At 43.3% G+C, this 21,351-nt stretch overlaps 1 protein-coding gene across 4 annotated transcripts in view; it reads right to left on the bottom strand.

Moving 5' to 3' along the window:
• FOXP1 (forkhead box P1) overlaps nt 1-18,550 on the bottom strand; it is a 610,533-nt gene extending 591,983 nt beyond the window's left edge. For all 4 annotated transcript variants that reach the window (XM_023510637.1, XM_012802528.2, XM_012802529.2 and 1 more), the window contains exons 1-2: nt 18,356-18,550; nt 16,352-16,495 (exon numbers count right to left, since the gene is read on the bottom strand). The gene's annotated coding sequence lies outside the window, so the exon portion shown is untranslated. The remainder of the gene's footprint in view (nt 1-16,351; nt 16,496-18,355) is intronic.
• Nucleotides 18,551-21,351: the final 2,801 nt, after the last annotated feature.

Here is a 21,351-nt window from a genome sequence, read left to right as displayed (position 1 = left end):
CAAGCAAACAGTCCTTTTGGGAAAATATTTACATGCCATTTTTAGAGGATGAAAACTGAAAAGAAAAAAGAAAAGACAGCAAATCATCTACCAAAGCATTAGGGGCTACAGACATCAATGACTTCTGTCATTCTCGTCATTCTGAGGTGTTGGGGGATACAAAGGGATAAAGAATGATGGCTTCACAGACTGCAGGCTGCTTGTCCATGTTATTCAATGGACAGGCTTTCCGTGGAGATGCCGGGAACACAGCAGACATGAGAACAATTCCCTATCAGTACCTTTTTATAGGAACTTATGGTTAAGAAATTTTGTTTGGGTTCTTATGAATTCATTGTGCAAAATACATTGTATAACAGAGAATCAGTGCTAAATACACACATTTGGTGGTGATAGGGGGAACTAAACAGACTCTTAATAAGAAATTCAAATCAAGACTTACTCAAGACGACACCTGCTGTCTGGCCTAATGGAAAAATCAATCTGGCAGGTCTTAATTAAGTGCTCAGGGTAGAAAGAAAAAGCGGCTGCTTATACTTAGTACAGTACCTAAGATGTTTTAGGTAGTCAAAATGTAACTAAAAGCCGTATTTGTTACAAAAATGGTTAACTATACATAACGATAATGCATTTGATTCTGAGCAGCCACATAATATTTAGTAAATGAAAGGCTGAAGCAGATGCCTCTTATAAGCTTGTTGACAGAGATCTCGCTGAAGAAGGATGTTGGGTTTGGGTATCTAAAGGGTGTTTGGGTTATATTAAAACACCTAACTCAGGAGGTCTAAAAAGAAGGAACAGGGGTGGCACCTGTGGCTCAGAGGAGCAGGACACCAGCCCCATACACTGGAGGTGGTGGGTTCAAACCTGGCCCCAGCCAAAAACTGCAAAAAAAAAAAAAAAAGAAAGAAAGAAAAATGAAGGTGCATGGGCCAGGAGTTAGCAAACAATGCTTTCTGTCCCACTAGTAATTTGGGGTCAGTGAATGACTAAATGAGAATAGAGAAGAAATGAAGCATACAGTAATTTGGATGAATGAGTACATACATGTGTCACTTCTAATCAGACAACTTAATTCTCCACCCTGTATTCTAGGATCACTAAAACAGCAGACAGGTGCGTGAGCATTGACACCTCTCCCTGACCACACGACAAGAGTTAAATACTCCAACCAAGCCGCTCCACATGCACTCAGCACAGATGCAGCTAAATGCTCGCCTAACATGGGTTATGATCACCGTGGGGAGCGACAGTTGGCAACTGTGAGGTCCCTCTTCCCAACCTGCTAAGCAGCACAGCCAGTTTATTCTCCAAATGCCCTGACAGAGGTGTGGAAATAGAGGCATTGAAAACTGCGAGTGGATTACAAGTTAATAACTGGTTTGCAAATGGTGAGCTGTCCCAAGCAGCTCCCTCGTTCCCTTAGGAACTGAACATCAGACACCTTGCCAGGGAAGAGTAATACAGACAGACTACATAAACACACTGAAATCCCAAACCTGACTATAAAGCCCTTGTGTAGTCTAACGTTTGACCCAACTAAAGGATCATTTCCAGTCCCTGTAGCATAAAAATTAAGGTTGTTGTGAAAGGCAATTCAACGGGCAATCTGGGAAATAGCTGGATAGGAGCACTCTGATGTTCAAACCCCACAACTGCCTGAGGAAAAGGAGCCCGACAGGGGGTCACTCATTTTCCTTCCTTCAACCTCATCACGTACCACCCGTACCACCCGTGGGAGGGGAAGCCGATGCTCTTCTCTGTAGAAAAAGCACCGTACGTGCCCTCAATTGCTTCTGCGAGAGCCTCCTCTGGGGCTCTCCCCAGTCTGGCCCCTGGGTGCTCCTGCTCAACTCATCACATCCCCCTGCTCAGAAAACAGACACACACCCCAACACCCCTTCTCCCTGAGCTCCTAGAAACAGCCTGTCCCTCACCTCAGAAAGCAGCCACCCCAGCACTCACAGTCCCCTCGGAAGTGCCACACGCCATTGAGTCCGCAAAGCTACTGTGCAGGACAGAAGCGGATGGATGGGAGGGAAGAGGCTGGTGGGGAGACAGGCGTGGGGGAAGCCGGACAAACACAAGAAAGCACAGAAGACGAGGTCTGGAACCTGCCCAACTGCCACCTTCAAACATTCTAAAGGAAAAGGAGGCCGTGAACTGACTAAACCTGGCAACAGAAAACAAATCTTCCTATTAGTAAACAGCAAGAATCAAGTGTCTATGAGGGGCCCATACTCTGTGCTCAGTTATGCCACTGGCCAACCCAACACCAGGCACTACGGCTGCCACTGAGAAAAACTGACACAAACTCAGCCGTCTGCTCAGGAAGCCAAAGCTGCTGAGACCTCAGAGAATCGGTGCATACTACAGCAAAGAACACAAACTACCCAGTCCAAGGTGAAACCAGAGGTGAATCCCAGAGTGACCCAATGATGTTAAAATTCGGTTGCTTCAAACCCAGTTGGACATGAGCCTCCACAGGAAAGCATTCTAGCTTCACTGGTGAGAGCGCCCAGTGGTCCAGCACAGCAACACAACATGTTTAGAAAATGACTTAAATTTTGTATGGCTTGGGCCAACCGCATCGCCATGACAAGGGGCCTGGTTAGCCCGCAATTCCTCAAGGCAGTGAAACGAACAGGGCCTTCTAGAAAGAATCTGCCTATCTAACTTTGGGACCCCTTTTCTAGGGCTGCCTTTAGACGTTAAGCCCAACAAGCCTCTTCCAGAATGAAACCAAGGGCAGGTGACAATGAAGAAGAGCAATGAGGTGACAGGGATAGAAGGCAGTCAAAGCAGTCCTGGGAGAGGGGCTGTAGATGGAAATAATGAAGGAAGGACCAGCAGGCATGAGCAGGACTCGCCTCCCCACAGGCCCCTGCAGAAGGCACGCAGCCAATACCGTCCAGGAGATGACCAAGGTGTTGCCCTCAGTGCATATCTTGTATCCCAGAGGAGCTTTGTGCTTCATGAGGAGTTTGCAGCCCAATCTGGATTCAGTAACAGATAGTGCTACGATCAGTGAGTACAAGTAACCCAGGAGGGCCTCAGCCTGCCACACCTATCTCAACCCAGTCCTCCTGTTCTGCAGGGCAGGAAACCTTAGTGCACAGAAGCAAAGCCCTTAAAGACAGTTTATGAATTCCAGGCAGAGTTGATTTCATGGGCACGTGACCTGTGCAGTCCCACAGGGCCCGGTGCTCAGAAAAGCCACACACTCAGAAGGGCTCTGCCTACAGCTTAATGCCCATCATCACTACTATCTTGAAATTCCTAATAGTTTTTAATTAAAGACTTCGGTTTTAATTTTGTGCTGGGACAGTGTATTACATAGCTGGTCTCCCACTTTCATTTGTTCTTTGAATTTTCAAATACCTTATAAGATGTGGATTTTCCTTTTACATTTTTATAACATGGGCTGTTTATGTTGCAGAAGATCTGGCTGGCCTAAATTTTTAAAAAATTGGCATTTTTTTGAAATATCAAAAATACTATGGTGGCTCATGCCTGTAATCTTAGAGGCCAAGACGGGTGGATTGCTTGAGCTCAGGAGTTCGAGACCAGCCTGAGCGAGAGTGGGACCCCATCTCTACTAAAAAAAGAAAAATACTAGCCAGGCACTGGGGTAGGCACCTATAGTCCCAGCTACTTGGGAGGCTGAAGCCAAAGGATTGCTCAAGCCCAAGAGTTTGAGGTTGCCACGAGCCATGACGCCATAGCACTCTACCCAGGGCAACAGAGTAAGAATCTGTCTCAAAAAAAAAAAGAAAGACAGAAAAAGAGAGAAAGAGCACGAGAAAAACAAATTGATATTTAATGCAGACAGCAGCATTTTTTTCCCACCTTGTCCCTACCGCATGCACCAACCTACAAACCAAAATGTGCTCCATGTAACTGTCAGAGCCCAAGGAAAAGCAAGACAGATGTCACTGACGGGTTAAATGGGGGCATGATGGCACAGGGTGCATTTTTAACCTCCAGGGGCTGTTAAGAGTCTGAACTATTCACAAAAAAAATATGTTCCAGATACTCACACCTACCCTATTGAATCCACAAACACATACCAGCCAAGTTTGCATGTGCACATGTGTACACCCATGTGAATGCACCAACACAGAAAATGTATGTACCCACGGAACACACGTGCAGCTCTACAGGCCTGTGATAGCCTCGTTCCATAGATCACTAAGATCACAGGCATCCTTATGGGGGTGCCCTCAAATAGAGGGAGAAAACTAAGTATCAATGCTTATATTGGGAGAACAAGCAGTGACTAACATCATACAAAAATCATCTTATGAGGTAGGAAAATATTCTTGATACCAAGTGGAATAAAAGTATGTTAAAAAATAAAGTATAAGGAATATGATCTGTGTATTTCTTTGGTTTGTCAGGCCCAGGCAAGGCTTGAACCCAGTGCTCCTGGGGCACAGGGCCAGCATGGTCACCATTGATCTGTATATTTTTTAACTAGTGTACCCATATACATACACACAGATACTTAGATATATACATTCATAAGTACATTTCAATACCTACATTCACATGTGTATATAAACACAGCTATGTGGGTGTTATTGTGATCCCAGTGGCTATACGCCTCAGTGAAAATCATGCCCCCTCTTTGAACCACACTTTCCTGATGGTGTGGCTTAGATAGGATCCTCTCTCAGGTTTCTGGATCTCTGACAGGTCATCATTTTGGGGATCAGGACAGCCCAAGAAATTCCTCCATTAAGATTCCAAGTCTGAAAAGGAAATCGGCCCTCACCTGCCTCCTCATTCTGATAGGAAGTTTGAATACTCACTTGCCCTGGGTAAAGGGAAAAAAACACAGATATGGATAAAGGTTTTAGATATCTTTCAACCTGGTAATATTTCTAACTTTTTTTCTGAGTTATTCCCTGGGAAGACTTTCCCTACACCAAGGGCTAAACACACTGTGACATGAAACAAGGCCAAGTTCAAAGGAAACGCTCCATCCTCGTTCAGCCTTCACTGAGTTCCTCCCTCACACACGGGGCACGGTCAGGCTCCTTGGGATTTTCTCATTCTGAAAGAGAAGCCGTTTGGCAAGCCAGGCTCTATGACCACCCATGATCTGAATTACACACAGGTGTTCGAAAATAGAGACGGATCCAGCATAATTAAGAGCATTAAGCAATCATCTCAGGCCAACGAGGCAGTTGAAGAAAAGAAGAACAGAGTTTGGGCAACACTTTGGGAAATAAATTCCACAGCCTTTCACCAAGTTAAAATCTTGGCTTTGGACACACATAAAAATGAGCCTGGCCTGATCTTAGCTCCCAGTGGACATCTGCCAGATCACAAAATTTGACCCAATTGGCCTGCCTTACCACAGAGAAGGCCGCTGCTGGCGCAGCAGATGGTACTGCTGGTAAGAGCCAACATGGATGGACAGGGCAGCGGCAGGGACGTAGCTGGCCCAAGCCAGGGTGGGCGACTTTACTTTCATAAATAACAGAGTTTCAAAAAGTAACATTGGAGCAGCCGTCAATCTGATTTTCTTCCTCTGCAGACTTCAGTGACTCTTTATGTCCTATAAAACAGCTAATTCTTCTTTTATTTTCTCTCTTATCACTTGGGACTGTTGAACAGTGGGGAAAACAACTCCTACACCCTCTAAAGGGACAAATGTCTGTTATGGAGAACTACATTAGGAGTATTCGCCATCAAGAAGATAGGGTCAGTATTTCTTCCACCAGGTTTCAGGAACTAGAAAAAGATGCGGGAAGTTACAAGGATTACGTCTCTTTAAATAAACCATTACCAAGTATAACCTTACTTGATATGAAAAACTCATTTTTTAAAAATTAAACTGCTGTTGAATGGGTAACACTGACTAAGAGTCTCTGTTTAACACAGACCGGTCATTTAAAAAGAACACTGCCCGAACCCTCCCCCTTGTTTCTGTTTTTCCCCACTCTTCAGGGAAACACTTATCTACCTGGAGAGTCATTTTGTTTAACATCTCTGGTCATTTATGTGATTTACTGAATATTGGATATTCCTAATAAAATATCAGCACAAATAACCAAGTTGTCTAGGAGGGAAAAAATAAATAAATAAATAAAGTTTTTCCAATCTTCCCTGGCTGGTCAAGGTAAACATTTCTAGATGGTCTGAGTGAGTTAGCCAGGCCAAAGACACAAATGCCTTTTCTCTTTCCCCTTCAATTACAAAAGATTATCATTTTATTCAGCAATGAGCCTGACTAAATTGAAACTCTGTACATCAGAATTAAATATGTTCTATCTACTCAGAATGAACAGTGTATTATTTATCACTAATACTTAATGACAAAAAAACTGATAACTTTCTCCGATTATACCACTGATTTCATCTAGTCTCGCATCATTGGTTCTCTTGGTCATTAGCATAATCACAGAGCATCAATACTGGCTTATGCAGCAAGTTTGATAACAGAGATGAAAGTAGACACACACTATTTTAAAAACATGTTCCGATTTTCATCTAAGTATATCTTTATTTATATGGCTTTCTTACCATAAAGATGCCAGTCCTTTAAAATATGCAGAAATCACTTTCTACACTGAAGAACAAGGTGTTATATCATAACAAGGATACAGAAGTATAAAGCGCCTGTTAATTAAACATCGCTTTTTAACTCGCTACCCTGCATATGTAATGTTAAGTTCTAAGCCAAGTCTTTAAATAAGAATGAGAAAATGGCTAGGCTCCTTCAAATGAATGCTTTGCCTGTTTTTTTTTTTTTTATTTCCTTAATGTAAAAGATCAGCCACTTGATAGATTATTTTTTAAAAATTAAATTCCTTGATATATGGTTGAGATTTTTCAAGTTCTCTTTTTTCCCCCCTAAAAACACTAACAAATGAACAAATTATGAGATTCAAGTCAGGACTGATGATTTCGTATGTACCCTAAATTTTCAATGTAGGGTTCTGCAGAATGCTGCTCGATTTTAGGTTCAATTTTAAAGAATTTGTCTTGAATTAAAGAACCTTTAAAAGGTTCATTCGTAGGGAAAAATGAATAAGCTACAGCTACATGTATCCACAGGGATAAATTTTACTAACTCTGTGTAATAAAAAAAAAAAAGCAAGTTACTAAAGAATGCATACAGTAGGATATCAGTGTAAACTTGACCGTGCAAAACAAACTCCTATATTTGGGGGAATACTGTACACATAAATGTATTAAAAATATAAAGAACCGCATGGGATGAAAACCAGCTGGCTAAGAATAGTGGCAAAGTAAGGACAGAGAGAGAAGGACAGAGGTGACACGAGGGATCTTTCAGGAGCCTCTTCAACTGGACAGGCAACGTGTTCTTTCTGGAGAGAGGCTACCTGTGCACAGGTGCTCACTGAATTACCTTTGTTCCTTTTGTGTGTCTTACATATTTCACAACAAAGACTGAAAAATATAAGCACACAGTTCTAAGATAAATAGCTTTGTAAATATCTGCCTGATTTCTTTCCTCAAAAAGGTAAGAAAGTAGACTTGATCTCAACTCAAAGATCAAAGTGCTTGAGGCCAAGGCATCCCATTTTATTCAACATGGTTACAAATACTGAAACCCTGCATCCCAGTATAAAGTCCATTTCTACTGTTTTCAGAAGTGCACATTGTTACCTTATATTTAAAGAATTCATTAACCTCGGTACTCTGCTATGGGAAAGTCATCTCTAACACAGAAATACTGTCTATACTCAGTGAAAGTGACTGCCCTGCTTCCTAGGCAAAACAAAACAAAAACAAACAAAAGGAATGAGACCTCTCTTTAAGGATCTTCTTAATTTTGAGTTGACGTGAATACACGCACCAGGGAGAACAAGCTAAGAGCGTACCTTTTGTGTGAATTCAGAACAAAGGGCTATCAGAGAAAGGAGAACTTTTGCCAGGTAGAAAGTCCCGCAGCTCCCACCCACCCCACGCCAGAATATTTAAACTTTGTGCTGTAGTTGCCATAAGGACAGAGAGACAAAAGCGAGAAGCACCCCAAGTCAGCAGCAAAAAGGATGACTTGCTTCTACAAGTATAAGAATTTGTTGTAAGCTTACCAAAGTCACGGCTGCAAGTTTACTGTCAACATGCACCACGCTGCTGCAAGAGCCATTATTTAGAAAATAAGAGGAGCACAGCTAAGCGGCTGAACCCTCCTTAAACCCAGGGATGGCGTGCAAACAGCAGCAGGTCTGCAACAACATGCCTGGAGGACCCCACAAAAGCAAAGCTGAGACTGAACGAATTTCTCTTTTAATAGACTATCCCCCCCCAAAAAAAATTATTTAAAGTTGCACATGGACAACAAGGTTTTCTCAAGATGCCCCAGGCTCAACCAGCTTTCTTCCAAAAAAGGAAAAAACGTTCTATTAGAAAATTTCTATAACGCATCACTAATACAGGGTCTGTCATTGATTCCCTAATGAAATATCAGTTAATTACTTAACCTTTCTTAATGATATGATTAACATCCTTTCTACAAACAGGGCAGAATGGTTTAACATCAGGCTGAGGATCACCAGTGACAGCAGGAATACTTTGTGTCCTTTACCATTCCACCTTCTATTTTTTCAATCAGTTCTGTTTTTCATCTTCTATAGAAATTCTTTATTCTGTGGTAGAGACACTGTCATTTTGAAACTTTGTCCATCAGAAATTTTTTTTTAAAGTGCTTCGGGGTATGAATAGAAAAAAAAGAACTTCATATTATAGGACTATCTCCAATGCCACCCGAACCTAGTTGAGCCAAAGCAACTGTGAAGCTCTAAACATAAAAACAATTGCCAGTGTTTTAGCAGCTATTAAAATAAAGCCACACCCAAAGTCAAAATGGAAATTAAAAATTAGGTGCGGGTACTTGGGACACTTTATTACTGGGTAATTTCAAAAAGCACATCACTAATACAGATGAAAAATGTCTGTACAACTTTTATTTAAATAACTCTTTTGATCTTACTGGTTAGATCTTTAGCTGAAGCCCTGAATATTTAAACAAGCCTCCTTACCATTTCATCTTCCTTTATTTCATAATCTTTGTAGGATGCATTCTTAGGATTCTGCTTTCTTTATTTGTGTGGCATTGTTGGCTACGCTATTTCCACAAACATTTGTGCATGCCTCATCACATTCAACAACAGAATTTCCCAGGATGCTCAGGGAAATCAAAACACTTGTGCCAGCAGGGTTAATCTAATGAGCAAACAGTTAAGATTTTAAAATTAAGATGGAATACTCAGAGAAAAGGAAAAAAAGGGCCAGAAGGCCATTTGACACTAATTGGTAGCTACAACGTGACAACCTCCATTGGGAAACATAGATGCAAGCGAGGCATAATTTGAAAGGAAATATCTGATATTTGGTGAAAACTACCAATGTTTCAGGTTGTTCCTACCACTTCCTTGAAATGTGTGGCTCCTTTTCTGCCTCTGTTTCTCTAAGTATCCAATGTTTCTTTTTGTGCTTGACTCTGAAAGGGGAGCCCACATTCCTCTCTTAGGTTTCACAAGGAGTTCAATTACCCCGTTATGAAGGGTTGTAGGCATTCCTCCAACACTGATCATGGAGGAGTCCACTTTTCCCACTTTAATGGGCATCAGAGTCATGTGGAGTGCTGTTTTAAAACACAAACGATGTCCCCACCCCAATTATGGCGTGCCCAAGAGCTGTGCAACTGTGTCTATGTTTGGAAGATACTGTGATTCCAATGCTTAAGCATGGTTAAAAACCACCAGCATTCATTCATGATGAAAATCCAAATACATTAAATGCAACACAGGATGGGCCTCAAGGTAAAGCAAAAAAAAAAAAAAAAAAAGTAATTGGTTAAATGCAAGTGCATATAGAGATTTCAGTTGTAGAATATATAGCAGAATAAATCACCTTGATCCATGGGTCTCTGTTTAGGGAGCATCAGAATTAGGGGAAGTTTCTTATCAGTGTGCATCCCCATGTCAGCAAAAATTCTAATTCAATCATTTGTATTTTAGTAACTACTACACACACACACATACACATGCACACTGATGTGGATGCAAGTGAGCAACAAACTTTAAAACCGGATGTATTAGAACCAAGTGCAACCGCTTTCCACTTCAGGGAGGCATCCACCTCCATCTCTGTGCTCACCTACTCCCAGGAGGCAAAGCCATCAGCACCACTGTTCGGGCATGACCCACTGAGAGGCCATGCACTAAGGCAGGAGAAACTCAAAACTCACACTACATACTCCTCTGCAAAGGATGTGGTCATTGTCCCAAGAGCACCAATATCTTAAAACAGGCATCCTCAAACTATGGCCTGCGGGCCACATGCGGCCCACCAAGGACATTAATCCAGCCCGCCAGGTGTTTTTGCCACCACTTAGCAGCTGACTAGTCCTGGGACCCACAGTCCGGCTCTCCAACGATCTGAGGGATAGTGAACTGGCCCCCTGTTTAAAAAGTTTGAGGACCCCTGTGCCCTGTATAAGTAAATAACTATGCTCAAAGAACATACCTCCAGCTGTTAGTATGAGCCCTAATTCACAGGTAGGCAACCTGGAGCAGAGAAGGTCACAGGTGGAAGGGAGAAAAAGACACTTGGGAAATTCAGTATTTGAGTCTGATGCTAGAAATATTATTCAGTGTCCTAATAAATGAAGTAGATCACAAAATTAGCTAAAATCTGTGAATCTGGCAAAATGGAAATGTCCACCTGACTCACTAGCAATAAATAAATATGTATCCAAATACAAAATTTAGGAGAAAATCTTTGTCCCTCCTTAAGCAAATCTATTCTATGTAATATAAAGAGGGGTCCAATAATGCCAACTGCTAATGCCTTTTCCCCTTCAATAAATCGTCCCATAACATGCTGGCCTCTGATTTATCTTCAAACTGTTGAAATCAAACAGAATGACATAAGCTTGCTATTCAACAATCCCTCCACTTCAGCTGTTTATCTGCATTAGCAGCAGTTTGAGGAAATAAACTATCACAACATGATCCTGAGAACAGAGAAGTAAACAATAAATAGAACACTGGAACACGATTTTGTATGTATTCATGTTCCTTAAAAAAAAAACCCCACTGTTTTATTTAAAATGTTATTTGGAAAGAAAGTACAATTAGCTTTGCACAGGCACTGCTGAGATGCCCCGAACACACCAGACATATGTAAATATTTCGTGATATCAGTTCCATTTGAGTAGACCTGTCAAGATATTTACAGGGCTTGACAGTACTTCTGTCTTTAATTAAATTTTTGCCCAGATACTTTAATGTAATTTAAATAGATTATTAGTTGTCAGGATCTAATATAAATTTTGTTTACGATTTAGTTACTTTAAGTACTCAAGACTGAAGGAACTAATTTAACTCCACCACTGAGCAGCCTTCAGCATCAAGACCAAAGCACTAAAAAGCTCCTACTGCCCTCTGCGCTCTCCCAATAATCTGAAATTATTACAATTTAATTGTAAATTTCATGGCACTACACTAAGACCCCCCCCCACCCTCTTTTTCGAACGAAATAGCTTAGAGAGGCGTGAGCAAGTCCCATTTACACCTGCTCAGGTGCTGGGCTCTTCCTTCTCGGCAGCTGGTTCTCTCAGTGGCTGGCTACATAGGAAACAGTTTTTCTCACTTCAAGTCTCATAAAAAAACTCCCAAACAAACACCTGTTGTGCACAAGGCAGGGCATATATTAAACACTGGCATCAGGTGATCACAAAAAGAAAAACAAGTTTTGCAGAGACATCCACAAGCCAATCTGGTCCACATATTTCACGACTAGGTAAAACAGCAGTGCAAAAAAAAAGGACAGAACTTCTGGCACGACCTTCTCATGAATGGGATCTGACTTCTAAACAAGGCATTGAAAAATGCCTTCGCACAAACCGGCTGTAATTAATAAGAATAATTTATTAAAGACACAAAGAACGCTGTCTAATTGTCTTTCCCGACTGCTATGCACTTTCCCCACCGTACTTCCTCTCTGCAGAATACTAGCCGTGAAGCCCTAATTGCAAGAACATTATCTATTGCACGCAAAAGCAAAGCACTCCTTGAACTCAAACATTTCTTATAATATTTATTTTTAGGGTTGGCAACACATACCAAATCTGCTTAATTTCCATTAAGCACATGGTCACATGCACATTGAAATAAACTCTAAACATCCCAGGAAAAAAAAAAAAAAAGAAAGAAACTGTCATGCATAAGATACCCCAAATTTGGCCAGAAGCACCCGTTTCAGGAACTTGCCTCATCTTATGGCCTGCTGCTGTTTCAGCTTTTGGCACCTTTAACCTTAATTCATCCAAGTGCTGCAGAACAGAAATTATGTTTAAAATCAGTTTAAGATGGCTGCTTGGATAGCACATGTATAGCAAAGTGGCCTGTGGACTAGAGTAACAAATCACAAGAAAGATCATTTAGAAAATACATGGGCCCGAGTGCAAACTTACTTGGCTTGCTGGCTTGTCACACAAACTCAGTGTTTGATCACCTGGTGGGTGACTGACTACCATCACTTTAAAAAAATCTCCTGCAAAGAACAGACGTATATGTTGGCCCACCTATAAAGTTTGCCTACCTATTCAGCAGATGCTTCTCTTGAGTTTTTTTTTTTTTTTCCTTAAAAAGTAAACTCCTACCTACTTGAGAGCTTAATACATTCCGGATTTTTAAAAATACATTTTTAAAAAAGGCCAATATTGCTGGCTTAGCAAAAATGACATTTACTATAACTGAAATCTACAAAGGGAGTGTAACATCTAACAGGATAAAAAGGAAAGGAAAAAGCCCTTAGCAAAAATTAATTTTTTTTTCCTTTGGATGAACAAAAATACCACCTGTGTAAATCTAGCCACATTCTGGCCAGAATCTACCCTTTCTCAGTTACAGAGAAACAGCTCATTCTCAGTACCTTGAAGTTGCAATTAAATCGTAGTAATTTAAGATTATCAGGAGAGCAAAGGGCAGTGGGAGCTCTTTGGAGGGTTTCCCTCCCCACTTAATGCTCTTCAGTCAGGGGTTAAATGAGTTTCTTTAATGTAAGTACCTTAAAGTAACTGAATCATAAACAAAATTTATTTTTTTCCTGACAGCCTGAAATCTATTTAGGCTTTATTAATGTGTATGTAAAATTATTTTTCAAAGACCAAACTCTCGCTATACCCTGTAAATAGTCTTGGCATTCACACTGAAATGTGATCAGTACCATAATGCCTAACCTTGTCTAAATACACACTTTTTTGTGATGCAGAATCTCATAAAATAATGTTTCAAAGTTGGGTTTTAAGTCTTAAGTTAAACATGAAAACCAAATAAATATGCACAATAAGATTGGCTGCAAAGAGGAAGCTGGGTTCAAAAGAAGTTGTCACATCTGCTATATTCTCCCTTCCTTTTCTTAATTTTGGCATTGAATGTGCTGTGATATAAATATATTTGGGAAATATCACAATTCTTCTGTTAATTTAAACAACTGCTGAAAACAGACATACCCTTAGACAGAGCCTAAGATGCAAATTTCCAAGGCCAGGGATATAGTCTCAAAAAAAGCGAAGAAACTCAGTAGCAGAAAACCATGTCTAGGTTCCATGTTAACTCGGTTAACTTCTACTATTGTTAGTACAAATGACTTAACTACAAAATATTTACAGCTTTTAAAAAACATTACATATTACAGAAAATTGCCTAATAGCATCCATGTGTATGTTTAACTCACATTGCTTAATTATACAATAGATACATCCAATGAAAGCTACAGACTTTGAAACACTGTTGTGTATCATGGTTATGAAACTGGCTTATAAAAAAAAATATAAAGTGCTTACTACGTGACCCACAGTCGTTAATTAAAAGTCTAATCCTTAAATGACAATTATTTTAATTTTTCTGTATGTGTTTACTTATCCTACTTCCTACTTTGTTCTACTTAATTAAAAATGACATTTAATTTGGGGATAGTTTATAGCAGGAAAAAAAAGTGTTACACAGTTTATATTCCAGGATTTAAATATAAACACAAAATCTTAGAGACATCTCTAGCAATATAAACCCTTAATTTGAGACAGTTAATTTAAATAGTTGATGTTTCTTTCATTACACTTTGATAAACCTGTGAAAACAAAATGCTAAAGTAATTACTGTTACTACTCCCTTTAAAAATGTAAAGCAGTTAAACTTTCCTAGACAACAAGCAAGGACAAGTTACAGAGAACTTGAATAAAAGTAGCAACGTGGTCATGCTGAATGTCAATCTAAAAAAGGAGGTTATGTCTAATCTGGAGTCTGCTCCCTCTCGCCTTTTTAAATTCCAAGAGTGGGCTGACACAAAACTTCATCACCAGGGATTTTTTTTTTTTTTTTTTTTGAGCTTCACATCAGATTTAAACCCTCACATACAAAACCTTGGCTTCCCTGACAAGGCAGATCTTCTAAACTCGATGTGAGAAAATGTTATCTAACTCTAGTGTAGGAGTTTAACGTTGGTAAAAAGAATTCCACTGCACAGTACTGGGTAGCAAGACAGCCTCTGGATGTCTTAATATTCTTTCTATACCTTTTTGGATGCATTCTCTTCATAAAGAAAGATGCATTAAAAAATAAATACTTTACACAGCAACTCGGCATCCACAGGGATCTTAAATGTTGCCAGAGAGGGGCTGGGTCTTTCCCTTCAAGTGAGCCTACACTTGCACAGCACAGATCAGCATTTGCAATGGTCCATTTCTGCATAAGTGAACATGTAGCCTTGCTGCTTGATGGAACAGTCCAGGGTTCTCGGTGTAGCAGCTCCTGACAACAACCCAGCAGCAGTTCTGTTTGATCTCTCCTGCTTCCTTAATTTGGGTTGTCAAGGTTCAGCAGTTGGGGGCTGTTTACTTTTTCAAAAAAAAAAAAAAAAGTGATTTTTTTTTCTCTCTGTCTCATACAATGACTAATCCAAAGTCTAAGGGGGATGGTGGATGTAGCCAGTGGCAAGATGTTAAACCTTTTTTCCCCCTTTGCAATGAGATTTTAGCTGACACCTTTTGAATGGTAACTAGTTCAGTTCCTTTTTATATTTTTCATGCTCTTTAATTATGAGACATTTCAAACAGAGAGGAGGGAAAAAACCATTCAAAATTTCTGAAACTGTGAGCCCAGTTTTCTTCTCCTGGACTCAAAGAGATGGGTATTTCCACTTTGAGAATCAAAACTCCAATGGAATTCTTTAAAAAAAAAAAAAAACAAAACATATATTTCCCTCTGGAACAGAAAATATAGCCAAAACTCCTAAGTCTCAATTATGCCGGCGACCCCTGGGTAGAAAACACCTGAAGTCTTTTACAATTTCTTTTCAAATTCTAGTTTAAACATCTCTTTCCAAATTGATTCTCAGTGTGGAAAAAACAGAGCGAGGGAGATGAGACGGAATGTAAAAATTTTGTAGACATTTTTCCAATATATTTCAGTAGTAGAAAAATTCCTTAAACATTCTTGAGGTCTTTGTAAATCAGCTATTGTGCAGGTCCTAAAGCTTCAAGTCTCGGGACAAGCAATGGTGAAGTGTAGAGGGATTGAATATATAGGCTCCTTGCAGAGGGAATCCAGAATGCTCCTGCAGCATTCTTGTTTAAAAAGCAGTAACAAAAAAAAAAAAAAAAAAAGAAAGAAAGAAAGAAAGAAATGAAAGAAGAAAAAGAAAAAAAGAAGAGAAAATCCTAACTCAGAAAATACCTGTGACCAGACAGGAGAGCAACCCCAGCCCCCCAGAAGTGGACTGGAGAAGCTCAAACGCAATCAAATGAAATGTTTATATTAATTTCATCATTCTGCCCAACCCTCACAGATGACGGCTTGGTGGCGGGGAAGGAGAGAAGAGGAAGAAACAAGTTTCATTTTGGGTCTTCAGGTCGAGAAAAAGAAAATGAATTAAGACGAACGCGTAGGATGAGCCCAGACTAAATCAATACACTTTGTAATCAGCCAGCAAAGGTATTTGGACACAATGACTTGGAAATAATTAATAGTTATAAGGGGGAGTGCGGTGAGAAGGGGGGGCAAGAGATGTCACCGTATTTTATCGGAGCACTTCACAGTCTATGCTAAACTTTGATTTCCGGATTTTTGGATTTAGGAAAGAAGGAGGGGAAAAAAGAAGGGAAAAGTCCAGTATTCCAAAGCACCTACCGGCTTCAGGATGGGCACATTCCTTGTTCCCGGCACCTTAACGCTATGGTCTCGTCGCCCAGGCTGGCTCCTGGCAGACGGAGAGTCCCTGGCGCAATCTGGGGCTCTCCGGTATCTCTTGCCCCCGTACCCCCGCCCGCGTCCTTGCCCCAGCGCCCGAAGCCGCCTCGACTTACCCGCGGAGTGTAGGGTGGAGTGGGAGCGCCGCCTTCACGCCCGCGGAGGAGGCGCCGGCAGCACCATGGTCCCCGGCGCCGCTGCCGCTGCCCCTTGCCCGCTCTCTTGCCGCGCGCTCTTTTCTTCTCGCAAACTTTCGGGTTCTGCAGTCGACAAGAAACCGGGGCGACCCTCAGCAAGCCTTCCCCGTGCAGGCTAGGGGAAAATGCAGGGGATGGGCCGGGTGAGTAGGCCGAGGGGCCAAGACACAGAGGGCAGCAGGCTTGGAAGACCCGCGAGTGCGCGTGGAGAAGAGGATGCGGCTCAGGGAATCCCTGCAAGGCTCCCGAGATCGGGAAATTGGCCCGAGCCAAAGTCTCAGCACCTTCCCCAGGATCTTACAAAGTTGCAACAACAGAAAGGAGGGGGGAGGAACAGAGGAAGGGGGTGGGATAGGGATACGGTCGCAGGCGCAAGGTTTGGAGTTACAACTGTTTATTTAGTCCTTATTCTCACAGGGGGCGGGCGCTGCGCGGGAATAGGGGGTGCAGACAGCGATTTCGAAGCAAACTCTTGGGAAGGGGACATGCGACTTTGTTTCTGGGCTCCGAGCTCCCCGGTGCCCATGTGTGTCACCGCCTGTCTCCTGGGACCAAGGCGGAGCTCACAACAGGTGGGGAGGGGGGGATTGTCGAGGGCCAAAAAGGAGAAGGAATCTAAGTTTCCGAGCGCGACGCTGTCAGAGTAGGAGGGAGGCGGGAGGCGGGGGCGAGGGGAGGCGGAGGCAGCAAATGACCGCGACCCCGCGGCAACTGGCAAACTCCTTGACTGCCGGCGCCGCCGCCGCCGCCGAGGTCCCCACCCGAAGCGCACGCCGCTTCGGCTCACTGGCTCCGAGGAGTCGTGTCTGCGGGACAGGAATAGAGCGCCGGGAGTTCGGAAGGAAGGCTGCGCGCAGACGAGGGACAGAGAACCAGCAGCCGCCAGTACAGGGCCAGAAGAACGCGGGGAATCGCGCGCGTCGCAGGACAGATCCGGACTTGGGAAATTACCCCGTTCCCCAGTCTTAAGAGGGGGGTAAAATCAGAAAATGGATGGTGGTGGGAGAGGGATTACCGCGTGGCAACTCCTAGCAGCTCACCCTGCTCCCACGCCCACCCGCGGATCTGGCCAAAGCTATTACGGGCGCATGTTGGGGAATTAGGGCCATGGGGACCCAGCGCGCGTGGGGTGTGCGTCTGGCTGGGTGTGCGCAGGTGTGCGTTTTGAGTTTTCTGGACTCAGAGGGGCCGGCAAGAGAGCTTCCCCGCCACTAGCGTTGGGGCAAGGCGCGCGTGGCACCCGGGAAGTTCTCAGTGCGGAGCCCAGGGCCAGGCGTCCCCAGTCAGTCTGCTGGGGCCTCCGGGATAGCCCAAGGGCACCGAGGGGGCAGACACCAGCGGAGGAGGAAGGGAAAAAGTTTACTCCAAGTCCAAACTTTGGGCCCAGAAGGCGCCCAGCTCGCGCCCCCTCCCGCCGCGGCCCGGACCTGGGCCCCGCACCCGCCCCGCGCCCCAGCAGCTACCCGACGCCAACACCGGGCACCGAAAGTTGCGACAGGAGGCCTGGGCTTATTGATTTCTCTCCCCCGGGCGATCATGGAGAAAGGAAAGAGAGGCGTGAAGGGGCCTGGGGGAGGCAATTTAGCCTCACGCAGCCGCCAACGCCCCCCCCCATTTGACTTATGCAAATAAACCTAAAGGGTGCGGGCGCCACCGGAGCTCCCGGCACCCGCGCGCCGGCCTACAGCCCCCACCCATTCCAGAGCCTGGGCCCAGACCCAGCGGGGAAAGGAAGAGAGGGGAGGGCTGGGGGAGATGCACGTGGAGCCTGGAGGTGGAAAGTAGTTTTTTTTTCCTTTTTTTCTTTTTTCTTTCCTTTTTTTTTTTTTTTGTGCTGGTTGTTGTTGTTGTTTAAAGTGGCGGAAACAAGGCAGGAGGCTGCTTGGGAAAAAGTGGAGCAGAAATGGAAAAATACAAACTCACCCGCTGCAAATGGTCTCTCGGTGCAAACTAAGGTGTTTTCGGGCCTTTCCCCGCGCGCGCCCACTCCCGCCCGCGCGCGCACCCCGCGCACACACTCACTCGCGCACACACACTCGCGCACACGCGCGCACACACGCACTCCCGGGCGAGGGCCGGGCCGCCGCGAGTACAGCATGCAGCCGCCACACAATAAATAACAATAGATTCCTCCGCTCCGGACTAGCTTCCCGGAGCCCAGCCAGCGCCAGTGGCGGCGGCAGAGGCACGGACAGCGCCGGGCCGGGGGCGCCCCCCAGCCCGGCCCGCAGGCTTCTGCCAGGCTCCCCTCTCCGCCTCACGCACCCGGAAAGTCCCCAGTACCCCCAGAGGGCGAGCTGCCTCCCCTTCTCTGGCTACTGGGGCGCCGGCGCCCACCCCCTTCCCCCCCGCGACATCCCGGAACAAATAAATAAATAAGGCGCGCGAGAGAGGCCAACTCGTCGCGGAGGGAGATGTTGTTATTTTTTGCTGTTGTGCGTCCCTGACGTCACATCCACCTGCTGGGTAAACAACAGGGCTGGAAGGAAAAAAAATCGCAATTGGCAAAGCGAGGGGGGAGGTGTGAGTTGGGGGGGAGGAGGAACCAGGGAGGAGGGAGTCAGGGGTGTCCAGGGTGGATTGGGAAGAGGAGAGGGAGGCAGAGCCCCGCAGACCAGAGAGAGGAAAGGAACGCCAGAGCAGTCCCTGCCAAGAGAGGGATCGGGCAGGAAAGACCTGGAAAATAAGGGGAATGGGGGCGGAGGGGGGATTCCTCAGAAGATGGAAAAAGGGGGACCATTCACACACAGAAAAGAAATGAGAGGGAGAGTGTTAACAACTAAGGACGAAGATGGGAATGCGATGGCTATTTGCTTGGTTTCTGAGCTAAAAATACAGAGAAGGGAGGGGAGAGGATAGGCAAGGATGTGAGTTTCCTCCAGTTAAAAGTGAAAGTGTTTTGCCATCAGTGACAGTTGAAGGAGAAGGAGGTGGGAGGTGGTGTTTTCAACCCCCTTTTCTCCTTCTCTCCCGTCCTCCCTCGGTCTCTCCTTTCTTTCTGCACTTTGTCCAATGAAAGAAGGCGAGTTCGGGAGGTGAAAGTTCAGCAGAAGGACAAGCCCCTGTTTGCAAGGAAACAGAAACCCCGCCAGCTAGGGAAGGGTTTTTTCCCCCTGTAGGGGGAATCAGGAGAGACTACATTATGGTACGAGCTTCTCCCCTCTTTCTTGTCAGAGTCACTGTAGGAATGTGCAGTTAGGTCCACTTTGGGTGGAAAGTGGCTGCATCGGGAACTGTGTTCCTGCCATGGTTCCTCTTAGAAAAGCGCCAGGGGCTAGGATGTCACTCAGTTGTTAACACAAATTACCAGCTCTCCCACAAATCAGTCACGTGCAAGATGCTTTGTCCAATTCTTTGAAAAGGTGAGACTTTTTTTTTTCTTTTTGTTGTTTTGAAGTTTAGTTGAATTTAGGAGCCTGAATGAACTGTTTTAAAATACAGATATACATATATAAAACAGAAGAAACTAGTATTTCTTTCACTTTCATCAACACAAATTGACAATGAAGCAGATTTTGTGTTTTCAAGGGTGTGATTTAGACTGCTATACCTTTTATTATTGTTAACAGAAATAATTTTTTTTTTGAGCCCATAGCCTCAGAAGCTGCCAAACTTCCAAACTAGCATTTCCAGGTACTGGCTGGCTGGTATATCAGCCAGTTCTTTCTGAGAGCATATTAAGGGTCACCCCCGTGGATTCTTACAAAGTGCTTCCCTTTGGGGGGAGAAGAGAGGCATACTGTACCTTTGGTCTTGAGACTAGCACAGTAGTAAATAATAAATATCTTGAAAAGGTTATTATAATTGGATAACGTACTTTTATGAATATTGTTAAACATTCATTTACAGGAGAATTTAAATCTCAATTTCCAGGAAAGCTATAAGGCTACCACTTTAAAGCCATATCTGTTTCACAAGAAAAAAATAATAACAAAACCATTCACTGATGCTACAGAGTAGAGTCATAAAAAGGAAGACTGCTAAGGTAATTTCAACCTGGTAGAATTCATGTTGCATACATGCTACCCAAGTTTCCATGCTATCCAGAGAAAACTATTTACTGAATCTTTGAGACTAGAATTTACATAAATGTATTTTAGCTTGTGTAGAATGTCCTAGCTTCTTAGAGGCCAGGGTTCATGTTGCCTTGATCAAGACATTAATACATAGTGATGTGACTACCGTGCCTAGACCAGGTAGTGGGCATTGAGGGATGCAAAAATAAATAAAGCTCCTGCCCTTGAGGAGCTCACTGTCTAAAGCTGTCAGTAATAACATCTAGCATTTAATGAATGCTTACTATGGCCTAGACACTGATCTGAAAGTTCTACGTCACCTTCCTTAACTCTTGTATGCCAAGACTCCTTTGACATCACTGGAAGACATTTAAAAAGTAACAAATCTACTGCTATAGTAGCCAGTCTACTAAAAAGTTGTTTTTAATTTCTAAATACAGTATGCTTATAGGTATATGCATGGTTGTAGAATTATAACTCAGGGGAGTAGTGACTTATTTTAATGTGACAATTCTATCCCTAGTCTCTGAAGAAAAATTCATACCCTAATCTTATTGTACAGGTTAACAGTGTGTTTAAAATAAAAATACTATTATTGCCATACTAAAAAGATCTTTAGATTGCTACTGATCTTATCTGCATTTTAACTGCCTTAAATTCTACATTCACCTGCAAGTGGGGCCAAAGTTAGGTGAGCAACAAGTTTTGCAGACAAAAGGAATTCCTGGTTGTAAATCCCATGATACATTGTACTCAATTTTGTATATGATACTGTCTAATGTACTGCCTTATTAAAGAATTCCATGTCCATTTGGTTTACATTAGAAGGAAACGTAACTGCAGCTTAACATATTGTTCATTTTCAACACTGTCACATTACATTCACATTCGGAGGGAGATTTT

The sequence above is a fragment of the Otolemur garnettii genome, unplaced genomic scaffold (genome assembly GCF_000181295.1).
Source record: "Otolemur garnettii isolate 467f Iridium unplaced genomic scaffold, OtoGar3 scaffold00015, whole genome shotgun sequence".
NCBI lineage: Eukaryota > Metazoa > Chordata > Mammalia > Primates > Galagidae > Otolemur > Otolemur garnettii.
The sequence above is the reverse complement of the archived record's forward strand: the minus strand, read 5'-3'. Positions and strand labels throughout refer to the sequence as shown.